The 7,690-nt window shown below is 37.7% G+C and overlaps 1 pseudogene; it reads left to right on the forward strand.

The window, feature by feature from the left end:
- LOC127831432 (carnosine synthase 1-like) overlaps positions 1–7,690 on the forward strand; it is a 228,265-nt pseudogene that overhangs the window by 8,280 nt on the left and 212,295 nt on the right.

Here is a 7,690-nt window from a genome sequence, read left to right on the forward strand (position 1 = left end):
AATAGATTTAAAAAAAAAAAAACTTACAAAGGGGGTTAATTTTTTTTGGTCATTTCAAAAGTTCAGTTTGAGTTTTCTCCCTTTATCAGATTTTTTTTTCACAATGAAAACCTGGTTTTGTGACAATTTTGTCCCTTGTTCATTGTAAATTAAAGATCTGGATAAAATGCGTTCAAGCATGATACCTCTATAGACCTCATGCACAAAAACGCTAAAAGGACTCATAACGTGTAATAATTCACCTAAGCAGATTAGTAAAGCAAGAAAAAAGGGAACGCAACATACCGAGGTTTTCAACGTATTGTTTATTGATTAAAATGATGTGCGAGCCTAATCTTGGTCTGCATGGAAACTGCTAACGAAAACAATTTTCAGAAAAATACCTACCATCAAAACTCGGTTTTTTCAGAGGCACAAGTTAAATTTTTTTGACGTCACAGTCTAACATTAACCTTAATCTTGACCATGCTGGCAATAAATGGAATCACAGGCTTGATGCACATGTTACGCACACACAAAAATAAGCACACTAACTTAATCCGTATTCAAGTTTAATTGTTGAGAAATCTGTTGTTCTCTATTAGTAACAGCGACCTTGGTCTTTAATAAACTGACCCAAACTTTAAAACTATGCCGGTCTGCATAAAAGCAAAAAGCTGCAACATACAAACTAAATTCCAATGCTATATTCCATCCAAAGTCTAGTTATTCAGCGATAACCAAGTTTGTATATTTAATAACATTGATTTTGATATTTACCCGAAAAGCCCCATTTAAAATCTCCAGCTAGGTCCCCACGCATACGTGCTATGTCATAAGTTTTATTAATATTTCAGATGCAAACTAATTTTTTTGACAGGAAACAGCATGATTGCTGTTGTTGTTTTGTTCAGTTATAGTGACCTTGAACTCGACCCAATAGGAACTAATTGCAATCCCAAGCGAGGTCTTCCTACAAACTGCCGTTGTACAAGATTAAAGTGCATTATCTTTGTCAATACTCAAGCTATTTATCAGAAAGTTTAATTCTAGTTCTAAATTGAAAATTGCATTGACATCGAATCAAATACATTCACAAACAAGGTCTCCATACAAGCTTGCTTTATCTTATTTCAATTAAGATTGGTCGATGCAAACTAACGCTATTGACCGGAAACCACCTGATTGACGCAGCCCATCCGCGATGCCCCACTCTTGTAACCAGGGTTTAAACTAAATTAAAACCCCTTTATGAAAATATCATTGCCAAAAATTATCACGATACTCGTTAGTGTACAGGGTTCAACAGTAGAGAGAAAACAGTTTTGTCAACGCATAATTATTGCAAACCGTTGTTTAATGGTCGATCAATGAACGTAATTTGAAAAAAAAACTTATAATGAATGAATTTTTGAAAAATATTTTTTCCAACATATTCAGTGCCAACGTCGAGGGTGCCCAATTAATGTTTTTGACCTATAAACACAAATAATACATAATAAAACACACATAAATTGTATATGTTATCTTAAGGCGCCTGCGTGGAGGGAGCCCTTAACGCTAAAAAGAAAAGTCGAACGCAGTCGGCAGTTTATAAGAAGGATACACAAGTCTCCCACTTGGTGAAGACCTGCCAGTTTTCCTCGCCCAGCTACCTCATCCGGGAACCCGCCGACATCGACGCCATCTGCAACCAGTAAGTTCCGGTTAGGTAGAAAGCGTGGTAACTTAGGTATAGTAGAAGGGAAATGGAACGATATATGAAATTTATCATATACATTATCGTAAAACGGTGTGTTTATTTTTCCGTTGCGTTCTTGCAGGGTGAGCTACCCACTTATGCTGAAGCTAGAGCACGGAAACAGCGCAATCGGCGCGACGCTCGTGACAAGCGCCGAGGAGCTAAGGAAGCAACATCGCGCCACCATCGACTGCTTCCAAACGGAGGCCGACCACCCTGCGTTAGGACTGGGGTTCGGGCCGGAAACGCTTGTCATGGAGTTCTACGGGGGCACAGAGCATGACGTAGACGTGGTCATCTACGGGAACAAGCTCGTTGGGGCGTTCATTTCCGACAACGGACCCACTAATTTCCCCTCTTTCAGGGGTTGGTCCCTTTTGATTTAGTTTGGTATTGTAGCTATACGTGTTTCATTGTAGATATAAGTGTTTCACTTTGTATTGATTTCGTTATCAAAATGACATTTCAAATGTCGTTTGACTACATCGTATTAAGTTGGTTGGTATTTTCTAATTCTGTACATACATCCTTTTATATTGAGTTAGATGAACATAATGATTTATGAACATCACCTTGTGGCAACATTTGATTGATAATGTGATCATTTAGAAACTATGATTGCGTGGGTTAACTATGTCAGAAGGACTTCTTGGTTTGATGGTGATATTTATTTAAACAGTGTAAACTCATCATAATTTGGATTTGACTATCGGAGTAGTGTAGATATAAAACCCATAATAAAACTGGGAGATTTTGCGCCATTTTCCTGACAAGCTGAATGTCGAGGTTCATTTTATTTTTCAATGAGTTAAGTTTATTTTCGTAAATGAAAATATTTCAACGGCTTCATTGAAGTGTATATAAATAAGACATTCGGTATCCATAATGAATATTTGTAGCGTTTAATTGACACGTGATTGTTACAAGTGCAACTGTCAGCTTCACTGTACAAGTGTGGCCGTTATTGCATTATTCGAGTACCAGATATAGCTTTGCACATGAGCATTTTTCTGAGTAAACAGGGTTTAATTCATGTGCTTAAAGTGTCGTTCCTGATAAGCCTATGCAATTCGCACAGGCTAATCTGGAAAAACGCTTTCCGCGTTTGCATTCAACCAAGTTCCTTGTTTGTTTTAGAAACTGCTGCCACTATGCCGTCATTGCTGCCGCCGGACCGCCAGGCACAGCTGATTGTGGCCGCCTTCAACTGCTGCGTAGACATCGGTAAATTACGGCATTAGCAGGATTACTCGTATGGACTTAACGCACATGTTTGAAGTCCAGGTTTCCTAAAACAGGATTCAATAAATGGATCATCTATGAAAGCTGTAAACCGGATTTGCCGCATTCCAACATAAGAAAAACAAACATCTTATCAATATAGGTCAGAGATATTAATAAGCTTGAGCCCCCTCCCCCGCCATTTTCCCTTAAAATACGCGCGGGGCTCGCAGCTTTTCTGTGAAAAACGCCATATGTCATGTTTAAAAAATGCAACAAGAACAAGTCGAGAGTACTCTGGTCGATATCTTAGTTTATCCTATTGTTGGTTAAAAAACAAATCTTCCCTTATTTATTTACTAATGGTAGTTTAAAACAGATATTATTTTTAAAAGATTTGAAACGGGTCAATTGGGTTTGAACACATAGATACACAGATTAGTGGGAATTAAAAAAAATATAGCAAAAATGTCCAAGTTAGTATTGTGCATGGGGTTCCTTATGTACACGTTGAAAAGTATGACCTTGTAGAACATTACATTCGCTTACACATTTTCGTTGAACCCACTTGTTGTTCGCCCGATATATAGCGGACCAGTCACATTTCACGTCCTTCCGTCCGATCTTGTCCAGCCATTGTAAACTAACTTGCCACAAATAATCACATGTAGGGGAAGCATGTAGCGCACTGTTACTAGTATTTTTGTATCTATTATTTACGTCAATTTTTATAATACTTATGTGAACATATTTTATGCAGTATTATTTGTATCTCAGGCCTCTCCGACGGCGTCTTCAACGTCGAAATGAAGATGACGGCCCGTGGACCAAAACTCATCGAGATCAACGGTCGGATGGGTGGTTTTTATCTGCGCAAGTGGATCAGGCGCCTGCACGGCGTCGACCTCGCGATGTGCGCGTTCATGATCTCGTGCGACATTAAACCGTTCGTGCCAAAGTTCCAGCCGTACGAGCGCCTCATGACAGTAATGTTACTTCCGTCTCTTCACAGCCATCTTGTAAACGACAGCCACTTCCGTGAACGTATAAAATGCCTTCAAGATAACGGCGAGGTGTTGTTCCACATGTTCCAGGAAGACAACATGGAGGTGGAGGAAGACGAGATGCCGTACGGAAGCTTAGGTGTTTCTGGCACCGACCCCGACGTCTGCCGCGAAAAGTTGTTAGCTCTTTGCAACGAGTTGGGGATCGAGAGCGACACCTACAATGTCTCAAACTTCGTCCGCTATTTCCGGTATTAACCAACATTTAGTTTAGATCTCAGGAAGTGTATGTTGAGATTTTAAAGGTTCATTATTATGCTTATGTTTTTGAGATGTAGACTTTTCATAGATGAAATCAGGGATGTATAATGTACAATGGTAATCAATGCATGCAACGTTGAAATTTATCATGAAGCACAGCAAGGTGCATATCTTTTTTGTATGTACATCGGCGAGTATATCCTATTAGTTGTATAATGCAAGAAGTGTTAAAAGCAAGATACTCATATTTGTACGAGGTTATGAATCAACATAAAAAAACTAAACATTTATAAGTGTGCATGATATTTATACGTATTTTGTTATATACAAGCATTGTATCAGAATCTCAGTAGTGCCTTAAATGATAAAAAGTCGTGAATTTCATAATCATGTATTCTGGTATGAGCCTCGTTCGGGGAAAAAGTTGCTTAATCGAGTGCATACAATGCCATCCAAAATTAGCCAGTGTAATTTCCACAGGCTTATCAGGTACCACACTTTTCGCAGTAACTGGATTTTCATTACAAATAGACTTCCTATGAATGGAAAATTCCATCAAAGCGGAAAGTGTCGTCCCTGATAAGCTTTGCGTGCGACCCATGCTAAATTGGGATGACACTTAACGCGCATGCACTTAGCCCAGCTTTCCCAGGCTCATATTATCTCTGACTTATGACGCAATTATGTAAATATTTACTCTATGTACTGTCTTTACTTCTCTTAGTTTTACTAGCTCAACAAAATTGCGCAGTGTTAAGTAATCCATATAAAACATTCACATTTACGTAATGATGTAATATATCTTTATATATATAGGATCTGGCACTCGTTGTCATATCATACCATATTTTATTAAACGAGTTTAGGAATTTTGTTGGTAAGCGAGCCTTTATATTTTATAGTCGGTTCAAAAGCTCACATGATCTTATGTTTGTATATGTTGCTGTCTTGCCGACTTTAAATAAAACTTATCTTATCTTAAACATAATTATACATCCCGAATGTTGTTTACATTTCGTGACGTCATTTCACATTGCAACGTCATTTCAGCAAAATAACAAAATGCGAAAACTAAGCCAATGAAAACGCTTAAAAAGTATGTTACACATGTGTTAGATAAAACTATATGAAATGGTAATATTACTTGGGAAAAAGGGTATGGCATGTGATAAAATACATAATGTCATGCATGGTATAATATTTGTATTTTATGTACTGCAAGTAAATGCAATTTTACTTTATAACTCAAATATATACATAATAGTTTAGCGTTCTTGTTGAAATACATTTGTAGGTGCGTTATGTTCCCACTATCTCGATTGGCGTTATGATAACAATCATGGACTGATCTTGGCGATCTTATCACACGTTATCGGGTTTATCGAATCTAAAAGTGCATCTTGTTAATCGTGTTGATCGTGGAAATTCATTGAACGCTCTCTTTGCACGATTTTGTGTCCGATTGTACAACAGTGGTTATGTAGCATTCACAAAAGTGAATCAAAGCGCGGGAGGTACTGAAGTTGTTCGCTATTGCATAATTTAAGACGCAAGTCATTTTTCAAAATTAATCGCAAGTTTGAAATGAACACACGCCATTCAAATTTATAAAGAGTTTGTCATAATGCACGGGTCGAGATTTGTGTGCACTTTTTATCATCCTATTTATTTTATAGAGATAACTTAGACAAAATAACAACAACATGGTCCTTTTTGGACTTTCTGAAATCATAGAAAGTATGATAAAAAAGTGTAATGAGAACTGAATATTACAACAATGCAATCACCATCATATTAAATTGTTGGAAAATCTCGCTAAGAATATAATTTCATGATGAAAATTCCCTGTACAATCAGATAATTGATGAACATAAATAAAAAAATCAATCTGCGAGCAATACTGTTTACTCACGAATTAAGGTAGTCATAAAACAGCCCCGTTGACCCGTACTTTGTTGTTTATGCATTACTTGTTACCCCAGCAGTTAACACGGTGTCAACAACTCGACCTAAACATAGGTATAGAGCCTAATGAGCTTTTCAGGCGTAGCGGGTTTTACCAGTATTCACCTTTAATGACTTTACATAACTTCAGCAGACACGCGTGAATATTTTCGAATATGTCATAGGCTGAGTCGAGATAAACCTCTGAATTTTGGCTACATCACCAGGCCGTACCCAGGCACTGGGCCCAGGGGCCCGAGCCCCAAGCTAGCTGTCGAGTTATGATTTTGAGCTCATCTATTTTTTGAAAAAAAAATATGAGCTATTGTCATCACCTTGGCGTCGGCGTCGGCGTTGGCGTCCGGTTAGTTTTGCGTTTAGGTCCACTTTTCTCAGAAGAGTATCAATGCTATTGCATTCAAACTTGGTACACTTACTACTATCATAAGGGACTGGGCAGGCAAAGTTTGATAACTCTGGCGTGCATTTTGACTGAATTATGTGCCCTTTTATACTTAGAAAATTGAAAATTTTGGTTAAGTTTTGCGTTTAGGGTTCACGTTTCTCAGAAAGTATCAATGCTATTGCATTCAACTTGGGTAACTTACCTTACTATCATGAGGGGACTGGGCAGCAAGTTTGATAACTCTGGCGTGCATTTTGACTGAATTATGTCCCTTTTTATACTTCGAAAATTGAAAAATTTGGTTAAGTTTTGTGTTTAGGTCCATTTTATTCCTTAAGTATCAAAAGCTATTGCTTTCATACTTGCACACTTACTAACTATCATAAGTGGGACTGTGCAGGCAAAGTATGTAACTCTGGACTGGCATTTTGACAGAATTATTGTGCCCCTTTTTATACTTAGAAAAGTGAAAATTTGGTTATGTTTTGTGTTTAGGTCCACTTTATTCCTACAGTATCAAAGCTTTTGCTTTCATACTTGCAACACTTAGTAACTATCGTAAGGTGAATGTGCAGGCAAAGTTAGGTAACTCTGACTGGCATTTGGACGGAATTATGGGCCCTTTATACTTAGAAAATTGAAAGTTTGGTTAAGTTTTGTGTTTTGGGTCCACTTTACCCCTAAAGTATCATAGATATTGCTTTCATACTTGGAACACTCGCAAAATATCATAAGGGTACAGTAAAAGGACAAGTTGCATAAACTCTGGATGTCATTTTTACGGAATTATGGCCCTTTTTTTACTTGAATTTTGGTGTTTCGATCCACTTTACTTCTTAAGTATCAAGGCTATTGCTTTCAAACTTCAAATACTTTCATGCTATCATGAGGTTACTGTACCTGGCAAGTTGAATTTTACCTTGACCTTTGAATCACCTTGACTCTCAAGGTAAAATTATAAAATTTTGCTAAAATTGCCATAACTGCTTTATTTATGATTAGATTTGATTGATACTTTGACAAAACTACTCTTACCTGACATACCACAATATACTCCACCCAAACCATCGCCCCGTGCCTCCGCCCTCCCTTTCCCCCCCTCCCGAATACCCCCCCCCTCATTTAATTTTTTTT

Source organism: Dreissena polymorpha, chromosome 5, assembly GCF_020536995.1.
Source record: "Dreissena polymorpha isolate Duluth1 chromosome 5, UMN_Dpol_1.0, whole genome shotgun sequence".
Classification (NCBI taxonomy): domain Eukaryota; kingdom Metazoa; phylum Mollusca; class Bivalvia; order Myida; family Dreissenidae; genus Dreissena; species Dreissena polymorpha.